The sequence below is a fragment of the Paramormyrops kingsleyae genome, chromosome 19, assembly GCF_048594095.1.
Source record: "Paramormyrops kingsleyae isolate MSU_618 chromosome 19, PKINGS_0.4, whole genome shotgun sequence".
Classification (NCBI taxonomy): domain Eukaryota; kingdom Metazoa; phylum Chordata; class Actinopteri; order Osteoglossiformes; family Mormyridae; genus Paramormyrops; species Paramormyrops kingsleyae.
In genome coordinates, this window is record NC_132815.1 from 2,773,414 (window position 1) to 2,800,878 (window position 27,465).

The 27,465-nt window shown below is 44.1% G+C and overlaps 1 protein-coding gene across 1 annotated transcript in view; it reads left to right on the forward strand.

Moving 5' to 3' along the window:
* Positions 1-1,217: 1,217 nt before the first annotated feature.
* Positions 1,218-27,465, forward strand: part of LOC111842988 (5-hydroxytryptamine receptor 1E) — a 30,945-nt gene continuing 4,697 nt past the window's right edge. Inside the window, exon 1 of the mRNA XM_023810173.2 lies at positions 1,218-1,478. The gene's annotated coding sequence lies outside the window, so the exon portion shown is untranslated. The remainder of the gene's footprint in view (positions 1,479-27,465) is intronic.

Genomic DNA, 27,465 nt, shown 5'->3' on the forward strand with positions numbered 1-27,465 from the left:
CTGTATGTGCCCCGTCTCCCAAGTGATGCAGTCGCTTCTTAATCGACTGCAGTGTACAGCTGTTACAGCTGCATTTCAATAAAAATGTCTCCAAGTTTTAATTCTCATATCATGCTCATAACTAATCAGGAAAATGCACAGTACCTGACTGCTATAAATAAGTTCCCCTCCAAGAGTTTGGTTTGAGACATTTGACAGTAACTCCATCTGGAATACGAGCCTCCTGTGGTAATTTCACGCCTTTAGGCTATGTGTGGATGGCCGGATATGTGAAAAGTCAAAAACAGCATCGTTTCATATTACTTTCCACATACAATCCACATCACAAAGCAGCCAGACAGTCCTTCAGGCCCAGGAAACGGAGTTTAGTCATTGGCCAGAGAGTCATGTCTCATATCCGTGTGTGAGTTGGGAAACTGACAAGAGAACATGGACAGTATGCATTAATGAAGCAGATTCTTATTGGTTATTTTGTATAATGTACTTTTAATTACACACATTCATCTTCTAACCACCCATCCAGAGCAGGGTCACAGGGGGCTTGGAGCTCATTCCAGTCAGCACAAGGAAGAAGGCAGCCCAGGGCAGGGTGCACAGGATGTCACGCCAAGAGGCCGACACACCAAGAGGCCGTCACGCCGTGGGTACAGAATGCTACCCATCAGCTATACCCTGTTTTTATAACATCTCATCTCGACAAAGTGTGAGACGAAGGATTTTAAAAGGTGCTGTATTTATATGAATACTAAATACTAATTATGGTAATAATTCAACTTTATTTTGGTTCGGTTTAGCTGCATACTACTTGAAGCACATCTAACTTTGATCATATTTAGGTTTGATTGAGTAATAAAAGCGGAAAGTGAAAGAACAGAAAATATCGATGCACGGCAAAGATTGTGGTTAAGAGTTTCTGAAACCTACCAGGCATCGATAAGGCTTTTCGAAACGACTGCACGCGGGTATCGCGCGTGACATCGCGCGCATAACCCTAATTTTTATCAGATGGTTTTTATCAGATGGTTTATGAGATGCGTGTCTTCGGCACCCGCCTGTCTCTCGCTTCTGCACCTGCACCCGCCGAGCACCCAGGTATCGCTGAAAGCTGCCCCCTGCTGTTAAATGTCCATCCTTCCAAGGTGGGGACCCGCGCCGAAGCCAAAGCCCGCTAGCAGCGCGCCGGAGAGACTCGGCATTACATCTGGCTCCGCCGGCGCTGCGGCCAGACAGACAGAGCGGCGAGCGAGCAGGAGCGGGCTGCCCGTCCGTCGGGCTCCGCTGGGGATCGTGCGTTCGGAGGAGCCGCCGAAGAAGCCGCGCTCCCCGGAGAAACACCTGATGAGCGACCCTGCGCCTCCCCGCCACAATCAACGATTTTTATTCATTACTTAAATCGTTTTTGTTCATGTACGATATTCCACCAATCTGTGTTTTTTAACTAGTCATGGCAAACCGACTAAAATAAAAGCAACAGAGAGGTGAGTCTTTCTATTTTATTACTCCATAATTAATATTGAAGGAAGTTGTAATTTAATTCAAATTTCCAATGTAACAGACAGTTAACTAGGCTATATATTGTGGTTACACTTGATTTAAAAGCCAACAAATAATGTACTAGATTTCAATCTGCCCGGTTTTAATTAAGGTTTGACAGACAGACGGCCTTAAAAGTAAAAACACATGGACAAAATTAGTCTTGAATTGGAAGCATGTCAGTTTGTGAATGCTTATCTCAACAACGTTTCGCTGTCACACTGGAAAAGTACCTTAAAGAAATCCCGTTCAATATAAATTACATTTAAAGCTGTCTTATGCTTACGCGAGTAAGCAAGTCTTTATTATGGTGTTTGTATGCAACAGCAGTAGTACTAATTGCAATAATAATAATAATAAGTTATCATCATTGTTGTTGTTGTTGTTATTATTGTTATTAGATCCTGTGTGGCACATTCTGGCTCGCGAGTTTGGATTGTGTTTTCGATATTGGGGTGCCTCGTGCCACCTGACCCGTGCTTACTGGGACAGGATCCAGTATCAGCCGCATAATGCACTGTAACCTGCAAGCGCTGATGATGGGGAAAATATATATATACACACACGCACACGCATGTGTATATACATACATACATATCAGGCGCCGATTTCTGTGTTTTGCACTTGCCAATTAAACGAATTCTACCGCATACATTGTGACGTTTTTTATAATCATAAACTTGCCGTCGATCGTGCTGAGCATGAACTTCGGGAGCCGCCTGTCATGACGCAAAGGGCGACACTTGAGGTGTCATTATGCGGGACGCACGGAGCTCGGCTGGCGCTGGGGGTCTGATGGCGCCCCGGCAAAGGTAACGGGTATGTGAATGCGCTTGATTATGATAATGACAAAGCAGCACATCCCCGTTTCTGGAATATGCCGCTTTGGTGAATCACTCAGCACGCTGAAGTAAACCTACAGTCATCGTCCCTGTGATGCTGCCACCAACAAAAATGTATTTATGTTCGCAGGTTAGATTCACTCATCGCCCACACGGGAATTGTTATGCATTCTGCATATTTACCCGTAAGCCAATGAACTATAGACAGAAATATATAAATGGATCATTCAGTAAAATATTAAACGACACATTGACCCCATCTGTTAAATAAAATGGGATTCATTGACCAATTATTATACCACGCATTCACAAACAATTTGCCACAAATCACTTAAGATTTTTCAAAGATGCTGACCTCCAGATAAATTTCCCCCTCCAATGTAAGCTTTAAAGCAGTGTATAAATGCACACTGCAGACTGCATTTGCAAAGAATATGACCGCTGCTAATAGAATTCTGTTTTGGGATTGTTGTGGGCTCGCGACAGTTTTTTTTTTTGAGCAGAAGCGAACGGTGTTTGGTCGTAGAAAACATATGGGTACACGCCGGTTTCCCTAATACTGTACGGTCTGTCCCCAAGGGCGCAGGTCTGGATTCCGCATTGGTAGGCGTCAAACCAGCTCTGAACCCCCCCGTCCCGCCAAACACGCATGACTCCCCCAACACTGGCAGGCCTATGCACACATACAAATCTACGCCCTTCTTTATTCCTGCCCATACCGTCAGTTTGCATTTGATTAGTATATTTCTGTTGGGTTTCCTGAGAAAAAGGGAAAAATTCTTGTTGAACGTTCTGTGCACATTACGCATACAGCTCTGGTTCCTAAGCAGAGAATAAGCTGTTTGCCGTTTTGGAAATGCAGTGTTTCGGGGTTGTCTGTTCATTTACATAAATTACATCGTGTGTTTTTCTGTATATTAGGTGGGTGCAGGCTAGGCTGTGTTGCAATGGCTGTGTGTATGTTTGGGTTTATTTTAGTCACGGAAACTAGTTTTCTCATAATGTTTCACCTGTACTTTGTTGTAAATATTTGAAAATAAAATCTCATTACAATAATACAATAGAGGACAGCACAGTGGTTCGATCGGGGTTTGGGTCTCCGCTCTGGTGCCGTGTGTATGGAGTTTGCATGGTTACTGGGTTCTCACTGGGTTCTCTGGTTTCCCACCACAGTCCAAAAACATGCTGAGGTGAACTGGAGTTGCCAAATTGTCCTTAGGTGTGAATGGTGTGTGAATGAATGTGTGTGAGTGAATGTGTGAGTGAATGGTGTGTGAGTGAATGTGTGTGAGTGAATGGTGTGTGAGTGTGTCCTGTGATGGGTTGGTGCCCCATCCTGGGCTGTTACCTGCCTTAAACCGTAGCTTTCGGGATAGACTTCAGACCTCCTGTGACCCGGAACAGGCCAAGCGGGTACAGAAAATGAATGGATGACATAAAGAGTACCAAGAAATGTTCAAGACAATTTAGAACTGGGTTGCTCAACATAGCCATCATCTGTCTTGATAATAGCTTCACAAACATGAGGCATTCAGCTAAGAAGTTCCAGCACGAAGTCCAGCAGCACATCCCCCTAGTGCAGATGTAGCGTGACACCTCTGTAGACCGCAGTGTCACCCATGTGGAATCACCCACGGTCCCTCTCGCTTGAAGGCTAAATGGACCCTACTGCTGGTTGTGTGCACGTCTTCCCGCTTAGGATATGTAAACCTTCGGGGCTCTGACCTCCTTATGAAATCTTGTTCCTCTTTGTTGAGTTTCAGGTTGCATTCCTGATGGAATGACATGCCTGTCAAATATGCTGCGCTAGCCAAGCTAATTGACCTTTCTGTGGATTTAGTGAAGATCGACAAAACAACAAAAGAACCTATGATTTCTCCTCCATGCATGACAATAAGAAGCGTACATGCAGAGCTCACGTTCAGCTTCTCTGAATCATTGAAATACATGGTGGTCTGACGCCAGTATTTTAAACTTTGACTCATTAGTCCATAAAGCTGGCCATGTACTTCGAACAACGTCCAGACAAAACTAAATCAAACACATTGGCGAGAACAATCTGTCGTATAACTAAAACGACGTCGCCACGCTGGTCGCTCTGTGTCACGCCGCAATCCTAAAGGGCGCAGAATATTTTCGATGCTGCAGACCTCCTACAGAGTGCAAATAAACATATTGTGGGGAAAGCGTGAGCCATTTTAATAAAAAAGGCGACTGCTCTCTTTATTAACAGCCACTATGAGTTTTATACTAGCAGTTTGACAGACAGGGAAGCCGGCGATTTCCATGATATTCAAGGTTGCAGACTAATGAATCACATGCATTCCACAGCAGACATTATACAGTTACAACATTTACTATTCACAGGAATACACGAATACACATCTTAATTTACACCATTTAAACAGTGTGGTGCAAAGCATGCTGATAACTGCATAATTAGTCCCGCAGACCTATCCTGTGGCGTCACATTTATGTCAGCCAATCATGGACAGTGGGTGGGGTCAGAACAAACAAAAAAACTTTGCTTGGAGCATCTGCAGAGGTGGTGTGCCAGAACAGCCAACAGCCTCATGATTTCTTGTGAAATTTATGGCCAGTCTAAGTCTGATGTTCACACCTGTTAACAGATGTCTCTGTCATTTAAAGCATAACTAATTTCAAGCAGGTGTATTCAAACTCACCGTGTATGTATGTTAAACTGAAATATCTGTGGCTGAATTCACCAGTTGAGAATTTTGCATTTCCTCAGAAATACAGTTTTTGTTCTGCGTGTGGCTCTGTGGGTTGAAGGTCTGTGCCCATCATTGGAGGGTTACTGGTTCGAATTCCCTGGTTGGTAGGGTGACGTGCCTGCTGGGCCCTTGGTGTCTCTGAGGGAGCACCATGCCGTACTCTCCGATTCACGCTTGTACACCACTTTGGACAAGAGTGTCTGTTAAATAAACATCATCTTGATTACGGCTGTTTACCTCCGTGATTGCATCTCGAACACTCAGCTGTTTCCTGGATTGTCAGCGCAGCGAGCGCAATGGCAGTTCATTTACTGCAGGACGGCTCATCTGACAGTCTGCTGTCTTTAAAAATCTCACAGGTGTCCTTTCTCGAGCAGAAACCATGCAGCCTGTGTTTTCAGAAGCAGGTGGGAGGGGGTGACGCTATCTCTTTGTGGGGATGGTGAACGAGTGGCTGCGCACTGCTGGAATGTTCACTGCTCCTGCTGGTCATCCAGCAGTAACGGGCAGAAGTGATGCAGTCCCGCCCAAACGAAAAGCCTTTAAACAAAGGGGAAGCCGGTATGAAGGCAACCCCTGAAGGAAAGGTGTCTGAACTGGCAGCAGTCGGGATAGATCATGATGCACCATCTCTCTCTCTCTCTCTGTCTCTCTCTCGCCCCCAGAGCCACTAATCGGTCTGCAGACTCTTTTGTGCTGATCTGTGTCTACAGTGTAGCTACTTCATAGCTTCTAATCTCGGGGGTTTGATTTTGAGATTAGCGATCTGCAAGCTGAATAATGAGGAGACTTCCTCATTACCAGCATGGCGAGCTGAACCATGCGACGAGGGCCTCCAGCGGAGATATGGCTATTAGGGCTGCGGCCCCAGGCTAAATTGGCATGTTTTCACACGACGGTAGTTTCAGGACACATACACCAGTCATTACACTAATGCATTTGTGGATGCTAGTCCCTTTGGAAGATCATGGAATTTAATTTGTGCAGACAGTGCAACAAAAAAAAAGGAAAGCATCAGTCAGACCCCACTGCATTTTCATGGGGTGAGTCCAGAGGCCATTTCTCACAGCTACCTTTCTGAGTTAATCAAACTCTGAAAAGTATGTGACAGATTGCTCCCTCTCATCCGCTGGATGATAGAATCATCAGATCAGGTGCCCTGGCCATTACTAGTGTAGCTCCAAATGCAGGCCAGCTCTCCTTAAAGCGAGTGGCACCCAGGTGGGGTAGGAACTGTGTGAGGCTCAGGTACAATGCAACAGCGCCACCTAGCTGTGGCATGATGCCTGCGCTCAGGATCACTGCATTTGAATTAAAGGCAAAAATTATGATGACTTCAAAACACTTCAAAATCACATGAAGGGATTTTTTCTAAATACATTGCAGCAGGTCTTATTATCTATCAACCCATCTGTCCTATTTGTGTGTCTCGTAAAGAGTGAGTTGGAGATGAGGCTGGGACAGGCAAGAATGGGAGGACTTTAGAACAGGGTTTCCCAGTCCAGTCTTAGGAACCCACAGACAGTCAACATTTTTGCTCCGTAGAGAACTGCTTTAGACAGAAAGGATTTCATAAAGCAACAAATTTATCAGGATGTACTTCCCTTCTGGTCCCCTGTGACAAGCCTTTGGAAGACGGATTTATGGACGTATACATGGATGGATACTTTATTCACAAAAATACTGTGCAAAAACACTGCACAAATGATAAGCAGAAAAACAGAGGCTTTAATCATTATAAAATATTTGAATTTACAGTATGAGAAGCACATAAATAGCTTTGATTGGTTAGGCAAGAGGTGGGATGACATCTGATTGGCTCCGTAGATGTATACAATAACCTTAGATGCCTTTTTACGGGATCTTGGTGCCATAAAGCCTTTCACAACCAGATATTCATCATCCAAGTATGAAAAAACCTTGCCACCGTCACTGGGAATTAAGTAGAGTTTAACCCATCAGAAATGTTACGGACTTTATTCTGTTAGATTTTAATAAAGGACCAGCTGGACAGCGGGATTAATGAGCAAATTGAGAGTGACGGCTAAATTGGTTCAGTAAGTGTGAAAATTCAATCAGGGTGTTTAAGTCGCCTTGAAGACATGCTGTGGCCCAGCAGAACCAGGGCAGAACAAGTGGTGTCCGCAGCAGCCGAGGCCTTCCAGGGCTCCCGCAGGCTCTCAAAGCCAGGCAGAGAGTACGGCTGAGCCCTGGCGTCCAGATCTGACGGCCGCTGGGCCCACCTGTCTTCACAGGGCTTCAGCACCGTAAGTGCCGGACCCTGACTTGTTGCTATGCTATGATGTTGCTACCATGGGAACGCAGAGAATGCCCCTACTGTCATGGGAAACTGGGGTGATCTCACCACTGTGGGAAGACGTGGAGATGACCATGGGAACAGGCAGGCCTGTGGACCAGCAACTGGGATGCTGATGTTTCAGCCCATTACCTGCGTCTCCCCATTCGGGGATCAGCAAGGTGGATGCGATGGTAAAGATATGACCTGGTTATTAGATTAACTTTAAATGCTCCTCCAGCTGTTGCAATCGCATTATGATAAATGTAGATGGCTGTTGTGGCCAGGAAGACGTCAACCCAGATTCACAGAATGACTGATAAGGTTCCAGCGAATGAGTGTTTAGTGACAACCTGAGATAGCAGTAAACAAGGGCGTTATATTTCAGCGCTAATGCATCTCCGCAGAATTAATGAGCCATAACTCGGAAGGGACAGCGCTAATCACTCCATCAGCCTGACTTCAGATCTAAGCCTCAGTCTGACTAATAATTCAAAAGCAGAAGCAGTCCGATACATAATGATTATAACAAATGTTGTTGTCATCTTTGAATTGTTAATGACAGCAGTGTAAACCATAGGAATGCTTTAATAATATTACATCCCACAGCTAATGGCTTTGTCATTGCCTTGTACTCCTGGGCAAAATGTAATAGTGTTTCAGATATTTTTTGTGAGACGTATATTAGCTCTATATATTCAGGACAGTGCAATAGTGGGGAGACATACGATAAACGCGACAAAGATTAATGGCGACACTGAAATGCGGGTGAGTGTGAAGAGACTGGGAACGGATGAAAAAGGAAGGCAAAGGACCTCTGTGACAGACAGGCAGGGGGAGCAAAGGGAGATTATTTCCCCTGTCCCCCCCAATAAAGCCACCGGCAGATTTATAAGATTAGAGCATCTGTCAATCACTGTCACCACCGGAGAGCCTGTCTTCCTGATCCTGCTCGTGTTGGAACTGGCCCATCCTGTGGTTCTGCGGTGGACCAGTTGGCGGACAGAATGACACAGTGGTCACCTCTGTAGCTGGACCGTACCGTCCCAGGAAGATGGAGGGAGGTCAGGAGATCAATGCTCACAACGCTGTCCACTTGTTGCGTGCTTACTGCTGAATACTAGTGTCGGTTGGTTTTATCTGTAATGTGCAAAGTCGTCTTTTTTGGGGGATTGCTGGAAGAATGGTCTCAGGCGAGAAGGTGATTGGCAATCGACATGAAATCTAACAGGAGTTATCAGAAAAACAGCTGGCATTGCAGCAGGGCCGTGCTCTGGGTTCCAGAAATAGCCTTTCTCTGTCACCTCCCCAGGCAGCGGAGCGGTGGGCTGGATCTGTCATCACACCTACGTCTGCTTTTATGTAGCCGGGCGGCCCGGTCCTCATCCCCTTTCGCCCATCACTCTGGAGCTTATCTCCTCTACTCTAGCAAGCTAAAGCCCACAGTGGAGCAGCTGCGCTCCAGGTCTGGAAGGGGCTTTGGAGCAACAAAGGAGGTAGTTGGGGGGGTGAACTGGAGCAGGATTGGCTGGCATTTGCGATGGGGGCGGAGTCTGGATGTGTGAATGTAGTATAGCTGTATTCTGGGATTACAAGGGAAGCGTGTTGAGTTTTGAGGGAATTTCCGTTTGTAATCGCGAACTCAAATTGGGCAAGTAGATGCATAGCTTTGTGCTACAATTAATTCCGACTGAGCTAAACCTGTATTCTTATTTAACATTTGCAGTTTTATTATTGTTTATGATAGATAGGAACTTTATTATTCCAAGGAGGGAAATTGGGGATTTCGTGTGTACCATTGAGCAATTTGTGGGTTTCCTGGTCAATAGATGGTTCAGGTTAGAGTTTTGACAGTTACACAAAATCTGTATCACTAAACCAACAGCGAATGAGTGATGATGTTGATTTTGGCTGCTAAACAGAGGCGGATCCTCGTACTCCACTCGAGGGCTTGGCTTTCCTGGGGAATAATGGTGCTGTGGTATTCGTATGGTAAATTGCTTGTTGTAATAACATGGTTTTGGACCTTAAGTACAGACTCCACAGCTTAAAGGTCATATTGATGCTGGAAAATGATAGCTGGGTAATGATTTTGATTACAAATCCTCCTCTCCGAATCTCAGCCCCTCGCCGCTGATGTTCGTGTTCCCTTGGGTGCTGTTCCAGGGATTCTCAATAATGACACTCACAGCAACGCTGTGTCCTCTCGCATGTGGGAGGGGCTCTGTGGGGCCACTTTGTGGAGTCGTGTCGCCTCAAAGATAACGGGAATCTGTGGGGGCCTCGAGGTTTACGCGCGTCTCTCCACGTCACAGAGCGCCGTCGAGAACCTCTCGCCCAGTCCTGCATAATCTAGCCAAGTGCACCTGCTGAATTATTCATCGTCTTCGCTGACTTTCACTGCCAGGCTGTCCTGGGCGGATTTGGCTAAGATCGCACTCTGCCTGTCTTCCTGCCCGCTTGGGCTTTGTTGCCAGATCACTCAGGAATATCATCTGGCAAGGTAATAAACAGTCATTCCGAATGATTTATGACGTCTCTTTATTTGTGTTCCGTAGCTGCGCCTGATGTAGTCCTTACATTCTTTAGCAGGACATTGTTTTTCACTGAGGACATTCTGTTTGTTCATATGTCACAAAGATGAAATTTTTGAAAAATGGTGTTCATTTTCATTCAGAATATCCAGCAAGTCATTCACATAAAGCAGGTTTTCTTTGCTTAGGCAGGTGACACTCAGAAGGTGGTTCCTCTGCTGTTTCTGCTCTAAAGAGATGTGGGATTCAGCCGTGATTGGTCACTTCACCTTACCGTTACCATGGGGATGAAACAGGAACATTTTTTTTCTCCATTTTCAGGTTAATGCTGTAAAGATGGCATCACTACAGCGCATTAGGACCTTTTTAAGCCATATTAAACCACAACTTCTTCACGTTTGAACTCAGCTAGCAGGCACAAATAGTTTTTTAAAGAGTCTTACAAACATAAAGTGTCTTAACGTATGCACACTGAGGGGAACAGGCATTTTCCTTAAATTACCTCTAGGATTTCTTATTAAAATTCTCACCAAAAATTGTAAATTAAAGACAATAAGAAAGTGTTACACCATGACCTTGTATAGGATAAGCAGGAAAATGGATGGATGGATGGATGGATGGATGGATGGATGAAGAAGCATTCTCACATTTGGCTAAATCAAGACCCGACCTTTAACCGGCTCCATTTGACCCTAAAATTGTTTTTAAACATTAGAGAGAATTTGAGCATCGTGTGTCTCTGTGGCCCAGTGTTTGTATCACTGCCAGTGAACTGAAACGAGATAATTAGCTTAACGGCAGTATGGTGTCCCACTGGGGAGCAGTGCAGTCCTGTGGCTTCAGCGCTGAGGGTTTGAAACCTGTTCCCAGTCTCCCACTGTGGCCAGTTTACACATTTCCTCCCTGTTTGTCTGCGTTTCCTCTAAATACTCCAGGTTCCTCTTACAATCCAAAAGCATACAGTGTGTGTGTGTGTGTGTGTGTGTGTGTGTGTGTGTGGTTTCATCCAGGTTCTTTTTTCCCGTCAAAATTCAAAACTGCAATTTAGATTCAATCAAGATTGCCCATAATGTGTGTGTGTGTGTGTGCGTGTGTGTGTGCATACGTGTGCGTGTGTGTGTGTGTGTGTTCTGTGACAGGCCGCCTGAGCTGCAGACTGAAGTCACGGCAGCCTTCTGCTTTGAAAGCAGTTATGCGGGATGAAGGGATGGAGGCTGCAGATGCCCAATAAGACACGCAAGCGAAAATGCCTTGTAGCTACTGACTACTGGCAGCTTACTGTCAACCAGCGTAGAAAAGGTCAATGGAAACCTATCCACACCTGAAAATGAGTATCCAAGGGAGTCTGAGCGGAGTACAGATGAGCGGATGGACTGAGCCTTCTGACCGTGTGTGGAGGTAGCAGAAAAAAACACCATTTACTGCAGAGAAATGATCAGATTCTAACGCAACGCGCAAGTCAGAAGCATATTTTTATAGAAATTCATTGAGGTATCCTAGTGGTTGCGTGAATTAAAAATAAGCTGCTTGAACACAAGCGACGCGACTTTATTAGTGTGCCACTGTTCTGTCTGTAGGTCACGCCTAACACGCCTCACTCAACCGACAACCTAAGCACCGCTCTAAAGCACTATGAATTTCCCCCAAAGCAAATTTATATTCCACCCATACATGGCGCAGACTGACCGGCTTACCCCTTCAACATGCCATGCATTATATATTACTAAATATAATGCATATACAGCTCCAAAATAACGAAAAACTTCATTGACGGGCCCGAAAGCCCAATCAGAGACTGATTCCCCAGATGGGGCTGTCTATCTACTGTATCGGCCGGTCGAGCTGAGATCCAATTAGCTTTGGGCCTCGCTGAGCTAATTGTCTGCCTTACCGGTTATCTGTGAAGGTCGCACTTCTTTAGCATGCGGGATTGATGCTCTGTGCGGCCAAAACTATTACAGTCACAGCATGCACTTTGTAGACGGAGAGCGTGCGGCACAGGGTGCCAGCCGCACTGTAAACACACCCGCGAAGCAGCACATTTAAGGATGTTATTCCCAGTGCAGGGTACAAGCTTAGGGGACGATAATCAAGAGCTCAATTACCACATGCATGGACCAGTCTCTGCCCTGTCCTGTCTGTCGTCCTTGGCCTGGCCAGCAGGTGTCTCTGGCCATCCCGTTCCTACTGCTTGAGTCCTGAGTGTTTAGTGATGACCCTCACCTGAGTCTTAGTGCTGTGTGTTAGTCTCCCACATGGCGTCAGTCCTGTAGATTCATTGTAAATGTGAGTATTATTAGTGCTGTGTGTTAGTCTCCCACATGGCGCCAGTCCTGTAGATTCATTGTAAATGTGAGTATTATTAGTGCTGTGTGTTAGTCTCCCACATGGCGTCAGTCCTGTAGATTCATTGTAAATGTGAGTATTATTAGTGCTGTGTGTTAGTCTCCCACATGGCGCCAGTCCTGTAGATTCATTGTAAATGTGAGTATTATTAGTGCTGTGTGTTAGTCTCCCACATGGCGTCAGTCCTGTAGATTCATTGTAAATGTGAGTATTATTAGTGCTGTGTGTTAGTCTCCCACATGGCGCCAGTCCTGTAGATTCATTGTAAATGTGAGTATTATTAGTGCTGTGTGTTAGTCTCCCACATGGCGCCAGTCCTGTAGATTCATTGTAAATGTGAGTATTATTAGTGCTGTGTGTTAGTCTCCCACATGGCGTCAGTCCTGTAGATTCATTGTAAATGTGAGTATTATTAGTGCTGTGTGTTAGTCTCCCACATGGCGCCAGTCCTGTAGATTCATTGTAAATGTGAGTATTATTAGTGCTGTGTGTTAGTCTCCCACATGGCGCCAGTCCTGTAGATTCATTGTAAATGTGAGTATTATTAGTGCTGTGTGTTAGTCTCCCACATGGCGCCAGTCCTGTAGATTCATTGTAAATGTGAGTATTATTAGTGCTGTGTGTTAGTCTCCCACATGGCGTCAGTCCTGTAGATTCATTGTAAATGTGAGTATTATTAGTGCTGTGTGTTAGTCTCCCACATGGCGCCAGTCCTGTAGATTCATTGTAAATGTGAGTATTATTAGTGCTGTGTGTTAGTCTCCCACATGGCGCCAGTCCTGTAGATTCATTGTAAATGTGAGTATTATTAGTGCTGTGTGTTAGTCTCCCACATGGCGTCAGTCCTGTAGATTCATTGTAAATGTGAGTATTATTAGTGCTGTGTGTTAGTCTCCCACATGGCGTCAGTCCTGTAGATTCATTGTAAATGTGAGTATTATTAGTGCTGTGTGTTAGTCTCCCACATGGCGTCAGTCCTGTAGATTCATTGTAAATGTGAGTATTATTAGTGCTGTGTGTTAGTCTCCCACATGGCGTCAGTCCTGTAGATTCATTGTAAATGTGAGTATTATTAGTGCTGTGTGTTAGTCTCCCACATGGCGTCAGTCCTGTAGATTCATTGTAAATGTGAGTATTATTAGTGCTGTGTGTTAGTCTCCCACATGGCGCCAGTCCTGTAGATTCATTGTAAATGTGAGTATTATTAGTGCTGTGTGTTAGTCTCCCACATGGCGCCAGTCCTGTAGATTCATTGTAAATGTGAGTATTATTAGTGCTGTGTGTTAGTCTCCCACATGGCGTCAGTCCTGTAGATTCATTGTAAATGTGAGTATTATTAGTGCTGTGTGTTAGTCTCCCACATGGCGCCAGTCCTGTAGATTCATTGTAAATGTGAGTATTATTAGTGCTGTGTGTTAGTCTCCCACATGGCGCCAGTCCTGTAGATTCATTGTAAATGTGAGTATTATTAGTGCTGTCTGTTAGTCTCCCACATGGCGTCAGTCCTGTAGATTCATTGTAAATGTGAGTATTATTAGTGCTGTGTGTTAGTCTCCCACATGGCGCCAGTCCTGTAGATTCATTGTAAATGTGAGTATTATTAGTGCTGTGTGTTAGTCTCCCACATGGCGTCAGTCCTGTAGATTCATTGTAAATGTGAGTATTATTAGTGCTGTGTGTTAGTCTCCCACATGGCGCCAGTCCTGTAGATTCATTGTAAATGTGAGTATTATTAGTGCTGTGTGTTAGTCTCCCACATGGCGTCAGTCCTGTAGATTCATTGTAAATGTGAGTATTATTAGTGCTGTGTGTTAGTCTCCCACATGGCGCCAGTCCTGTAGATTCATTGTAAATGTGAGTATTATTAGTGCTGTGTGTTAGTCTCCCACATGGCGCCAGTCCTGTAGATTCATTGTAAATGTGAGTATTATTAGTGCTGTGTGTTAGTCTCCCACATGGCGTCAGTCCTGTAGATTCATTGTAAATGTGAGTATTATTAGTGCTGTGTGTTAGTCTCCCACATGGCGCCAGTCCTGTAGATTCATTGTAAATGTGAGTATTATTAGTGCTGTGTGTTAGTCTCCCACATGGCGTCAGTCCTGTAGATTCATTGTAAATGTGAGTATTATTAGTGCTGTGTGTTAGTCTCCCACATGGCGTCAGTCCTGTAGATTCATTGTAAATGTGAGTATTATTAGTGCTGTGTGTTAGTCTCCCACATGGCGCCAGTCCTGTAGATTCATTGTAAATGTGAGTATTATTAGTGCTGTGTGTTAGTCTCCCACATGGCGTCAGTCCTGTAGATTCATTGTAAATGTGAGTATTATTAGTGCTGTGTGTTAGTCTCCCACATGGCGCCAGTCCTGTAGATTCATTGTAAATGTGAGTATTATTAGTGCTGTGTGTTAGTCTCCCACATGGCGCCAGTCCTGTAGATTCATTGTAAATGTGAGTATTATTAGTGCTGTGTGTTAGTCTCCCACATGGCGCCAGTCCTGTAGATTCATTGTAAATGTGAGTATTATTAGTGCTGTGTGTTAGTCTCCCACATGGCGTCAGTCCTGTAGATTCATTGTAAATGTGAGTATTATTAGTGCTGTGTGTTAGTCTCCCACATGGCGTCAGTCCTGTAGATTCATTGTAAATGTGAGTATTATTAGTGCTGTGTGTTAGTCTCCCACATGGCGTCAGTCCTGTAGATTCATTGTAAATGTGAGTATTATTAGTGCTGTGTGTTAGTCTCCCACATGGCGTCAGTCCTGTAGATTCATTGTAAATGTGAGTATTATTAGTGCTGTGTGTTAGTCTCCCACATGGCGCCAGTCCTGTAGATTCATTGTAAATGTGAGTATTATTAGTGCTGTGTGTTAGTCTCCCACATGGCGCCAGTCCTGTAGATTCATTGTAAATGTGAGTATTATTAGTGCTGTGTGTTAGTCTCCCACATGGCGCCAGTCCTGTAGATTCATTGTAAATGTGAGTATTATTAGTGCTGTGTGTTAGTCTCCCACATGGCGCCAGTCCTGTAGATTAATTGTAAATGTGAGTATTATTAGTGCTGTGTGTTAGTCTCCCACATGGCGCCAGTCCTGTAGATTCATTGTAAATGTGAGTATTATTAGTGCTGTGTGTTAGTCTCCCACATGGCGCCAGTCCTGTAGATTCATTGTAAATGTGAGTATTATTAGTGCTGTGTGTTAGTCTCCCACATGGCGCCAGTCCTGTAGATTCATTGTAAATGTGAGTATTATTAGTGCTGTGTGTTAGTCTCCCACATGGCGCCAGTCCTGTAGATTCATTGTAAATGTGAGTATTATTAGTGCTGTGTGTTAGTCTCCCACATGGCGCCAGTCCTGTAGATTCATTGTAAATGTGAGTATTATTAGTGCTGTGTGTTAGTCTCCCACATGGCGCCAGTCCTGTAGATTCATTGTAAATGTGAGTATTATTAGTGCTGTGTGTTAGTCTCCCACATGGCGCCAGTCCTGTAGATTCATTGTAAATGTGAGTATTATTAGTGCTGTGTGTTAGTCTCCCACATGGCGCCAGTCCTGTAGATTCATTGTAAATGTGAGTATTATTAGTGCTGTGTGTTAGTCTCCCACATGGCGCCAGTCCTGTAGATTCATTGTAAATGTGAGTATTATTAGTGCTGTGTGTTAGTCTCCCACATGGCGCCAGTCCTGTAGATTCATTGTAAATGTGAGTATTATTAGTGCTGTGTGTTAGTCTCCCACATGGCGCCAGTCCTGTAGATTCATTGTAAATGTGAGTATTATTAGTGCTGTGTGTTAGTCTCCCACATGGCGCCAGTCCTGTAGATTCATTGTAAATGTGAGTATTATTAGTGCTGTGTGTTAGTCTCCCACATGGCGTCAGTCCTGTAGATTCATTGTAAATGTGAGTATTATTAGTGCTGTGTGTTAGTCTCCCACATGGCGCCAGTCCTGTAGATTCATTGTAAATGTGAGTATTATTAGTGCTGTGTGTTAGTCTCCCACATGGCGCCAGTCCTGTAGATTCATTGTAAATGTGAGTATTATTAGTGCTGTGTGTTAGTCTCCCACGTGGCGTCAGTCCTGTAGATTCATTGTAAATGTGAGTATTATTAGTGCTGTGTGTTAGTCTCCCACATGGCGCCAGTCCTGTAGATTCATTGTAAATGTGAGTATTATTAGTGCTGTGTGTTAGTCTCCCACATGGCGTCAGTCCTGTAGATTCATTGTAAATGTGAGTATTATTAGTGCTGTGTGTTAGTCTCCCACATGGCGTCAGTCCTGTAGATTCATTGTAAATGTGAGTATTATTAGTGCTGTGTGTTAGTCTCCCACATGGCGCCAGTCCTGTAGATTCATTGTAAATGTGAGTATTATTAGTGCTGTGTGTTAGTCTCCCACATGGCGTCAGTCCTGTAGATTCATTGTAAATGTGAGTATTATTAGTGCTGTGTGTTAGTCTCCCACATGGCGCCAGTCCTGTAGATTCATTGTAAATGTGAGTATTATTAGTGCTGTGTGTTAGTCTCCCACATGGCGTCAGTCCTGTAGATTCATTGTAAATGTGAGTATTATTAGTGCTGTGTGTTAGTCTCCCACATGGCGCCAGTCCTGTAGATTCATTGTAAATGTGAGTATTATTAGTGCTGTGTGTTAGTCTCCCACATGGCGCCAGTCCTGTAGATTCATTGTAAATGTGAGTATTATTAGTGCTGTGTGTTAGTCTCCCACATGGCGTCAGTCCTGTAGATTCATTGTAAATGTGAGTATTATTAGTGCTGTGTGTTAGTCTCCCACATGGCGCCAGTCCTGTAGATTCATTGTAAATGTGAGTATTATTAGTGCTGTGTGTTAGTCTCCCACATGGCGTCAGTCCTGTAGATTCATTGTAAATGTGAGTATTATTAGTGCTGTGTGTTAGTCTCCCACATGGCGTCAGTCCTGTAGATTCATTGTAAATGTGAGTATTATTAGTGCTGTGTGTTAGTCTCCCACATGGCGCCAGTCCTGTAGATTCATTGTAAATGTGAGTATTATTAGTGCTGTGTGTTAGTCTCCCACATGGCGTCAGTCCTGTAGATTCATTGTAAATGTGAGTATTATTAGTGCTGTGTGTTAGTCTCCCACATGGCGCCAGTCCTGTAGATTCATTGTAAATGTGAGTATTATTAGTGCTGTGTGTTAGTCTCCCACATGGCGCCAGTCCTGTAGATTCATTGTAAATGTGAGTATTATTAGTGCTGTGTGTTAGTCTCCCACATGGCGCCAGTCCTGTAGATTCATTGTAAATGTGAGTATTATTAGTGCTGTGTGTTAGTCTCCCACATGGCGTCAGTCCTGTAGATTCATTGTAAATGTGAGTATTATTAGTGCTGTGTGTTAGTCTCCCACATGGCGTCAGTCCTGTAGATTCATTGTAAATGTGAGTATTATTAGTGCTGTGTGTTAGTCTCCCACATGGCGTCAGTCCTGTAGATTCATTGTAAATGTGAGTATTATTAGTGCTGTGTGTTAGTCTCCCACATGGCGTCAGTCCTGTAGATTCATTGTAAATGTGAGTATTATTAGTGCTGTGTGTTAGTCTCCCACATGGCGCCAGTCCTGTAGATTCATTGTAAATGTGAGTATTATTAGTGCTGTGTGTTAGTCTCCCACATGGCGCCAGTCCTGTAGATTCATTGTAAATGTGAGTATTATTAGTGCTGTGTGTTAGTCTCCCACATGGCGCCAGTCCTGTAGATTCATTGTAAATGTGAGTATTATTAGTGCTGTGTGTTAGTCTCCCACATGGCGCCAGTCCTGTAGATTAATTGTAAATGTGAGTATTATTAGTGCTGTGTGTTAGTCTCCCACATGGCGCCAGTCCTGTAGATTCATTGTAAATGTGAGTATTATTAGTGCTGTGTGTTAGTCTCCCACATGGCGCCAGTCCTGTAGATTCATTGTAAATGTGAGTATTATTAGTGCTGTGTGTTAGTCTCCCACATGCGCCAGTCCTGTAGATTCATTGTAAATGTGAGTATTATTAGTGCTGTGTGTTAGTCTCCCACATGGCGCCAGTCTGTAGATTCATTGTAAATGTGAGTATTATTAGTGCTGTGTGTTAGTCTCCCACATGGCGCCAGTCCTGTAGATTCATTGTAAATGTGAGTATTATTAGTGCTGTGTGTTAGTCTCCCACATGGCGCCAGTCCTGTAGATTCATTGTAAATGTGAGTATTATTAGTGCTGTGTGTTAGTCTCCCACATGGCGCCAGTCCTGTAGATTCATTGTAAATGTGAGTATTATTAGTGCTGTGTGTTAGTCTCCCACATGGCGCCAGTCCTGTAGATTCATTGTAAATGTGAGTATTATTAGTGCTGTGTGTTAGTCTCCCACATGGCGCCAGTCCTGTAGATTCATTGTAAATGTGAGTATTATTAGTGCTGTGTGTTAGTCTCCCACATGGCGCCAGTCCTGTAGATTCATTGTAAATGTGAGTATTATTAGTGCTGTGTGTTAGTCTCCCACATGGCGCCAGTCCTGTAGATTCATTGTAAATGTGAGTATTATTAGTGCTGTGTGTTAGTCTCCCACATGGCGCCAGTCCTGTAGATTCATTGTAAATGTGAGTATTATTAGTGCTGTGTGTTAGTCTCCCACATGGCGCCAGTCCTGTAGATTCATTGTAAATGTGAGTATTATTAGTGCTGTGTGTTAGTCTCCCACATGGCGTCAGTCCTGTAGATTCATTGTAAATGTGAGTATTATTAGTGCTGTGTGTTAGTCTCCCACATGGCGCCAGTCCTGTAGATTCATTGTAAATGTGAGTATTATTAGTGCTGTGTGTTAGTCTCCCACATGGCGCCAGTCCTGTAGATTCATTGTAAATGTGAGTATTATTAGTGCTGTGTGTTAGTCTCCCACGTGGCGTCAGTCCTGTAGATTCATTGTAAATGTGAGTATTATTAGTGCTGTGTGTTAGTCTCCCACATGGCGCCAGTCCTGTAGATTCATTGTAAATGTGAGTATTATTAGTGCTGTGTGTTAGTCTCCCACATGGCGTCAGTCCTGTAGATTCATTGTAAATGTGAGTATTATTAGTGCTGTGTGTTAGTCTCCCACATGGCGTCAGTCCTGTAGATTCATTGTAAATGTGAGTATTATTAGTGCTGTGTGTTAGTCTCCCACATGGCGCCAGTCCTGTAGATTCATTGTAAATGTGAGTATTATTAGTGCTGTGTGTTAGTCTCCCACATGGCGCCAGTCCTGTAGATTCATTGTAAATGTGAGTATTATTAGTGCTGTGTGTTAGTCTCCCACATGGCGTCAGTCCTGTAGATTCATTGTAAATGTGAGTATTATTAGTGCTGTGTGTTAGTCTCCCACATGGCGTCAGTCCTGTAGATTCATTGTAAATGTGAGTATTATTAGTGCTGTGTGTTAGTCTCCCACATGGCGCCAGTCCTGTAGATTCATTGTAAATGTGAGTATTATTAGTGCTGTGTGTTAGTCTCCCACATGGCGCCAGTCCTGTAGATTCATTGTAAATGTGAGTATTATTAGTGCTGTGTGTTAGTCTCCCACATGGCGCCAGTCCTGTAGATTAATTGTAAATGTGAGTATTATTAGTGCTGTGTGTTAGTCTCCCACATGGCGCCAGTCCTGTAGATTCATTGTAAATGTGAGTATTATTAGTGCTGTGTGTTAGTCTCCCACATGGCGCCAGTCCTGTAGATTCATTGTAAATGTGAGTATTATTAGTGCTGTGTGTTAGTCTCCCACATGGCGCCAGTCCTGTAGATTCATTGTAAATGTGAGTATTATTAGTGTTGTGTGTTAGTCTCCCACATGGCGCCAGTCCTGTAGATTCATTGTAAATGTGAGTATTATTAGTGCTGTGTGTTAGTCTCCCACATGGCGTCAGTCCTGTAGATTCATTGTAAATGTGAGTATTATTAGTGCTGTGTGTTAGTCTCCCACATGGCGCCAGTCCTGTAGATTCATTGTAAATGTGAGTATTATTAGTGCTGTGTGTTAGTCTCCCACATGGCGCCAGTCCTGTAGATTCATTGTAAATGTGAGTATTATTAGTGCTGTGTGTTAGTCTCCCACATGGCGCCAGTCCTGTAGATTCATTGTAAATGTGAGTATTATTAGTGCTGTGTGTTAGTCTCCCACATGGCGCCAGTCCTGTAGATTCATTGTAAATGTGAGTATTATTAGTGCTGTGTGTTAGTCTCCCACATGGCGCCAGTCCTGTAGATTCATTGTAAATGTGAGTATTATTAGTGCTGTGTGTTAGTCTCCCACATGGCGCCAGTCCTGTAGATTCATTGTAAATGTGAGTATTATTAGTGCTGTGTGTTAGTCTCCCACATGGCGCCAGTCCTGTAGATTCATTGTAAATGTGAGTATTATTAGTGCTGTGTGTTAGTCTCCCACATGGCGTCAGTCCTGTAGATTCATTGTAAATGTGAGTATTATTAGTGCTGTGTGTTAGTCTCCCACATGGCGCCAGTCCTGTAGATTCATTGTAAATGTGAGTATTATTAGTGCTGTGTGTTAGTCTCCCACATGGCGCCAGTCCTGTAGATTCATTGTAAATGTGAGTATTATTAGTGCTGTGTGTTAGTCTCCCACGTGGCGTCAGTCCTGTAGATTCATTGTAAATGTGAGTATTATTAGTGCTGTGTGTTAGTCTCCCACGTGGCGCCAGTCCTGTAGATTCATTGTAAATGTGAGTATTATTAGTGCTGTGTGTTAGTCTCCCACATGGCGTCAGTCCTGTAGATTCATTGTAAATGTGAGTATTATTAGTGCTGTGTGTTAGTCTCCCACATGGCGTCAGTCCTGTAGATTCATTGTAAATGTGAGTATTATTAGTGCTGTGTGTTAGTCTCCCACATGGCGCCAGTCCTGTAGATTCATTGTAAATGTGAGTATTATTAGTGCTGTGTGTTAGTCTCCCACATGGCGCCAGTCCTGTAGATTCATTGTAAATGTGAGTATTATTAGTGCTGTGTGTTAGTCTCCCACATGGCGTCAGTCCTGTAGATTCATTGTAAATGTGAGTATTATTAGTGCTGTGTGTTAGTCTCCCACATGGCGTCAGTCCTGTAGATTCATTGTAAATGTGAGTATTATTAGTGCTGTGTGTTAGTCTCCCACATGGCGCCAGTCCTGTAGATTCATTGTAAATGTGAGTATTATTAGTGCTGTGTGTTAGTCTCCCACATGGCGCCAGTCCTGTAGATTCATTGTAAATGTGAGTATTATTAGTGCTGTGTGTTAGTCTCCCACATGGCGCCAGTCCTGTAGATTAATTGTAAATGTGAGTATTATTAGTGCTGTGTGTTAGTCTCCCACATGGCGCCAGTCCTGTAGATTCATTGTAAATGTGAGTATTATTAGTGCTGTGTGTTAGTCTCCCACATGGCGCCAGTCCTGTAGATTCATTGTAAATGTGAGTATTATTAGTGCTGTGTGTTAGTCTCCCACATGGCGCCAGTCCTGTAGATTCATTGTAAATGTGAGTATTATTAGTGTTGTGTGTTAGTCTCCCACATGGCGCCAGTCCTGTAGATTCATTGTAAATGTGAGTATTATTAGTGCTGTGTGTTAGTCTCCCACATGGCGTCAGTCCTGTAGATTCATTGTAAATGTGAGTATTATTAGTGCTGTGTGTTAGTCTCCCACATGGCGCCAGTCCTGTAGATTCATTGTAAATGTGAGTATTATTAGTGCTGTGTGTTAGTCTCCCACATGGCGCCAGTCCTGTAGATTCATTGTAAATGTGAGTATTATTAGTGCTGTGTGTTAGTCTCCCACATGGCGCCAGTCCTGTAGATTAATTGTAAATGTGAGTATTATTAGTGCTGTGTGTTAGTCTCCCACATGGCGCCAGTCCTGTAGATTCATTGTAAATGTGAGTATTATTAGTGCTGTGTGTTAGTCTCCCACATGGCGCCAGTCCTGTAGATTCATTGTAAATGTGAGTATTATTAGTGCTGTGTGTTAGTCTCCCACATGGCGCCAGTCCTGTAGATTCAAAATGTGAGTATTATTAGTGCTGTGTGTTAGTCTCCCACATGGCGCCAGTCCTGTAGATTCATTGTAAATGTGAGTATTATTAGTGCTGTGTGTTAGTCTCCCACATGGCGCCAGTCCTGTAGATTCATTGTAAATGTGAGTATTATTAGTGCTGTGTGTTAGTCTCCCACATGGCGCCAGTCCTGTAGATTCATTGTAAATGTGAGTATTATTAGTGCTGTGTGTTAGTCTCCCACATGGCGCCAGTCCTGTAGATTCATTGTAAATGTGAGTATTATTAGTGCTGTGTGTTAGTCTCCCACATGGCGTCAGTCCTGTAGATTCATTGTAAATGTGAGTATTATTAGTGCTGTGTGTTATTCTCTCACATGGCGCCAGTCCTGTAGATTCATTGTAAATGTGAGTATTATTAGTGCTGTGTGTTAGTCTCCCACATGGCGCCAGTCCTGTAGATTCATTGTAAATGTGAGTATTATTAGTGCTGTGTGTTAGTCTCCCACATGGCGTCAGTCCTGTAGATTCATTGTAAATGTGAGTATTATTAGTGCTGTGTGTTAGTCTCCCACATGGCGTCAGTCCTGTAGATTCATTGTAAATGTGAGTATTATTAGTGCTGTGTGTTAGTCTCCCACATGGCGCCAGTCCTGTAGATTCATTGTAAATGTGAGTATTATTAGTGCTGTGTGTTAGTCTCCCACATGGCGCCAGTCCTGTAGATTCATTGTAAATGTGAGTATTATTAGTGCTGTGTGTTAGTCTCCCACATGGTGTCAGTCCTGTAGATTCTTCCTGTGTTTTCCCCTTAATTTAGCTGTATTCGGTCCCAACGCCCACACGCCTTTGCTCGACCCCCCCCCCCCTCCCCATCTCTTTGCTTTCATATGTTTATTCTGTTTGAGTTCCCTTAATAAAGCCCCTTTGTTGTCACCTGGCCCTACAGATCGTCTCTCCTCTCTTGTCGCCCCATTGAACAGTGCATGTGGTCGTATATGTATGACATCATGAGGACCCACAATGTAATAAAAACCAGATCATTTGGGGACCATGTGGGGACATTTTTCCGGTTCCCACAATATAAACCTAAATTTTATTAAATCTTTGAATAAAACCAAAAAACCGAAATAGCCAAAAGTCTCCCCAAGAGTACTAACTCTGATACTAACTGTATCTGCTCCACATGTCAGAATCAGGCTCTTTAGCCATCAGAGAGTTCACCGTTAAAGGATAGAAGTGGACGTCATCATCACAAAATGATTAACGACAATGACGTGTGTGTGTGTGTGTGTGTGTGCGTGCGTGTGTGTGTGTGTGCATGCGTCTGTGTATGTGTGTGTGTGTCAGGTAGGTTCTGTCGCTCAGGCTCCCATCAGATCACCAGGCTTCTGTTCCAAATGGTGCCTTTGAACTGAAGTTTGTTAATTTGATCACCTGAAATAGACCTTGCATTTTTCTGTTTGATGGATGAACACCAGATTAGGTTGGTTCAGGCTTGTGTCGCAGCCTCTTCATGGCTTGTGTATCACGGCTCTGCGTGTCTTGGCCCGTCTGCTGTCCAGGGCACTGGCAGTGTGTCTGTCACTGTGCTCATCACATCTCTAACAACTGCTCCAGGGTGCTGTCGTTCAAGTTTAACGGGAAAAAAAACCCACATGAAAGGGTAAAGTGTCTCTTTGTGTAGCGCCTAATATCTGTTTGATGTTGCAGTGGGAGGCAGTGATTTTATTTACAAAGCAAACTGAAGAAAAGGAGACCCTACAAAGAGGAGGAGCAGAGATTGGTTTATAAAGGAGAGAACATTACAGTCTGGTTATACAGGGATGCACCAAAGCAATTTGTGATTGCAGTGCCAATTTAGAATGGTCTGTTTTTCTTCTTTGTAACCTGCAGTATTTAGAATTATGTTCACAAGTAAGACGTTGGTGCGGAAATTAAGCGTGTAAAGTTAAGCAAGGTCAGAGTCGGTGCTTATCACTCTCAGGAGTGACACCACAGGCTTGGTGATGGGGGCAGGAACTTGGACGTCAGAGACTGCGACTGAGAAGCAGGGAATACGCTCAGATCCTGTCAGTATCCCTCTGCTTTTTAAAACAAGTGCAAAATATTGCTGTTGTGCTGCAGATTCCCTTGTGTAGCAGGTAAGATGTTTGCTTAAAGGTACTTAATTTTCTGTCACAGTGTCACCTTGCCTGCGCATAAGTATCAAAATGAGGAAAAGTAGCATCGATGAAGAGCTCTCCTCCATGTGTGCAATAAAAACATGCTCAGAGCAGCACAGGGGAATTGATCTCAAACGCGACGTTTAAATGAATTCCTAAATGGTCTCTGAATGACAGCTGATTTGGTTATAATGGAGATAATCCCCAAACTCGCTGTTGGGGGGAATGTTTGTGCATGTAATTGCATTGTTTACTTGCTACAGAATGTCGGCGCAATAGCTAGAATGTCAAATGGAACCGAGCTCGCTAGGGCCTCCTGCTGCGCAGGGAGTGGCATAACAGCAGGTCGGGAAGAAATGCGAGATGTTTGGATTGAAATCTTTTCCAAGGTCTTTCATGTCCACCACCATCACAGCAACTTAGCAGATATTTTTCACCCAAATTGACTTTCCTAAGACAGAATCTTACACTTTAACCTGTTAAACAGATGGATATTTTTTGGAGCAATTTACATGAATTTTCCCTGCCCAAGGTTATGACAGAGGGTCCTTGGTTGGGATTTGAATCAATAAGCTTTTAACTACAAGCCAAAATTTATCTTGGTTTAAAAGCACCAGTTCTCACCTAAACGTTACACTAGAATGTGTCTACGAACAGTTCATACAATTCTTGAATTTTATCTGTGACCCTCATTGCCCAGAAGCTATACACCAGTGAATTGGGTTTTTTTGAGTTTCTTTCTGCCATTCTGCCACTTTACTACAATTTATTACGCAAAATGGATTCTCTCGGAATGCAACATAACTGACTAGTTTTTTCATTTTTTCCAAAACTAATTCATGAAGACAATCAACCGTAATCTGAATAAACCTCAGTTTGTCCACAGGTTGGCGCCCTCTCATGTTGGTGCTGCTCTTCAAAGGCTAGCTGTACTGTATGCTGTAGGGTCGCTGACCAGTGGACCGTGATCCGCATGTCAATCCTTAAGACATTCCTAGTGGGTCGCGACCCCTTCACTCATGTTTGTATACAGTACTTGTTCAATAGTTGATGAAAATAATTCCACAGTGTCAGACGAATGATCAGTGTTACTACATGAGGAGCGTTCAGGTTTAGCTTGGGGGGCGTCTAAGTGTCCCATTTTAGTCAGCCCCCCCCCCCAGGGTTATCACCTCATTGGAAATGGGCCCGGAACAAAGCTATATTTAATATATACATTAAAGAGGAAGACAGCTCTTCATTCTTAGGAATCGTTCACACTCGATGACACCATTTTTTGGTTGCTGTTGGCTTCTATCGCTTCTGTAATTTTTTTCAATATTCCTCCAATTTCAGCCCTAACAGCAGGACAGTGACTTTTTTTCTCCGTCGCTGCAAAGAAATGCGGATCTTTAGAAGGCAGCCTGGTTCGCGTCCCAAGACAGAGCAGGTACAAACATACTTAAGTGAGGATTTCGCAAATGACAGCGTTTTAGTCTCTGGACGGAAGCAATATAGCTTTCTACAGAAATGGGCCGAAATAGACAGTGCTGTGAGCTCCTTGGCAATTTCAGCACTGGCACTGGTGCGCAGTGTAAATGACGTCGATCTGAGTTAGCGATCAGAGGCTCTCCTTCAAAGTAAACGATGAACCTGAGTAAGTCTGGTGGAAGCCCTTCCAGTTCTTAATCAGAAAACTGTCTATTCCAGCTCTCAGGTAGGATTCTGCCGCTGGGGTGCCCTGCGTGCAAAGGCTGTGTTTCCTCCCTGGCAGTGAGACGGCTGTGCAGTTGAGCCACCTGCCGACCCCTCAGCCTGCGCGTGTCACGGCTGTGACCGCAAACACTGCGGTGTAGACAGCAGGCGCCGTAAGCCAGTGTCCTGACCGTCGCTCTTTCCCGAAGAACCTCGGCTGAAGGGCCACTCCCAGGCAGCTTCTGGGCCGGCTTGTCATTCGTCGCCATTCCACTGCTTTTCCTCTGTGATATTAGAATTCATCAGTATGAGAAAAGGCTTCCCAGTATAAGACTCATCTTCATATAAACAGTGGATGTGCCACATTTTGGCAGTGACGCAATCGAAAAAGCAACCGAATTACACTGGATAAAACTGCAGCTGGTTCAGTGTGAATGTTTCTAAGTCTGTATTGTGAGTGAGAGATCTTAAATATCAGAGTGGGAGGGTGTGACCAGACTTTTGGCAGTTACATCATTGTTTATATAGATCTAAAATTCAAGAGGTTTCTGTGCTGCCATCAAGCGGATAGTATTGTAGTACTATTATAGTAATATAATTGTAGTACTGTAGTAATGCATGAGTACCACTTCATGGGCGAGCGGCCTTTTGGTCTGCTGGTCCCGATTCAGTGACCCAGTGGTCTGGGACACTGTCCCACTTTGTGCTTATTGACTCAGCTGCTGAGGCAGCCATCAGGCATCTGCGTCGGATGTGTCTGGACCTGCCGTGGTGAGGCTCTAGCGCCCCCTGCTGGGCCGTCGCCTGTGTTGCCCTCTCGGTACGGCATCCTGCATCTGCTTGGGCATCTGTTTGCGTTTTAGCCCGTCGTGCTGCCTGCCGCGCTCATATTTCTCATCCCATAAGCCAATGATCTTCTGGACTCTGCAGGACCATTCTGCCTGCAGCCTACATGTTGCGTGTTAAATGATCATCTGTCTGCTCTCACTTCCAAGCCTTTTGTCGTCTCCCAAATAAATATCTTCTGTCACTCTTTGCTGTAAGGTGTGGAGAGTCTAGACACTTTTGAAGCACGATTTGTCACGGTCGAGAACTAATAACTGCAGCCAATTAGACACACTGCTGCGGGCAGAGACGCAGATTCCATAAAAGCCAGTGTGATATATTCGATCCACAAAGTAAAAAAAAAAAAAAAACGCTGTAAAATGTCACCATTTCTAGAAGTTGATAAGGCGTGACCTACAGAAACAGCTCTGCCTGTCTGCTAAATTCACCTGCCAGGGAATTTCGAGGGGCCTCCGCTTCATTCTCACCTTCAGT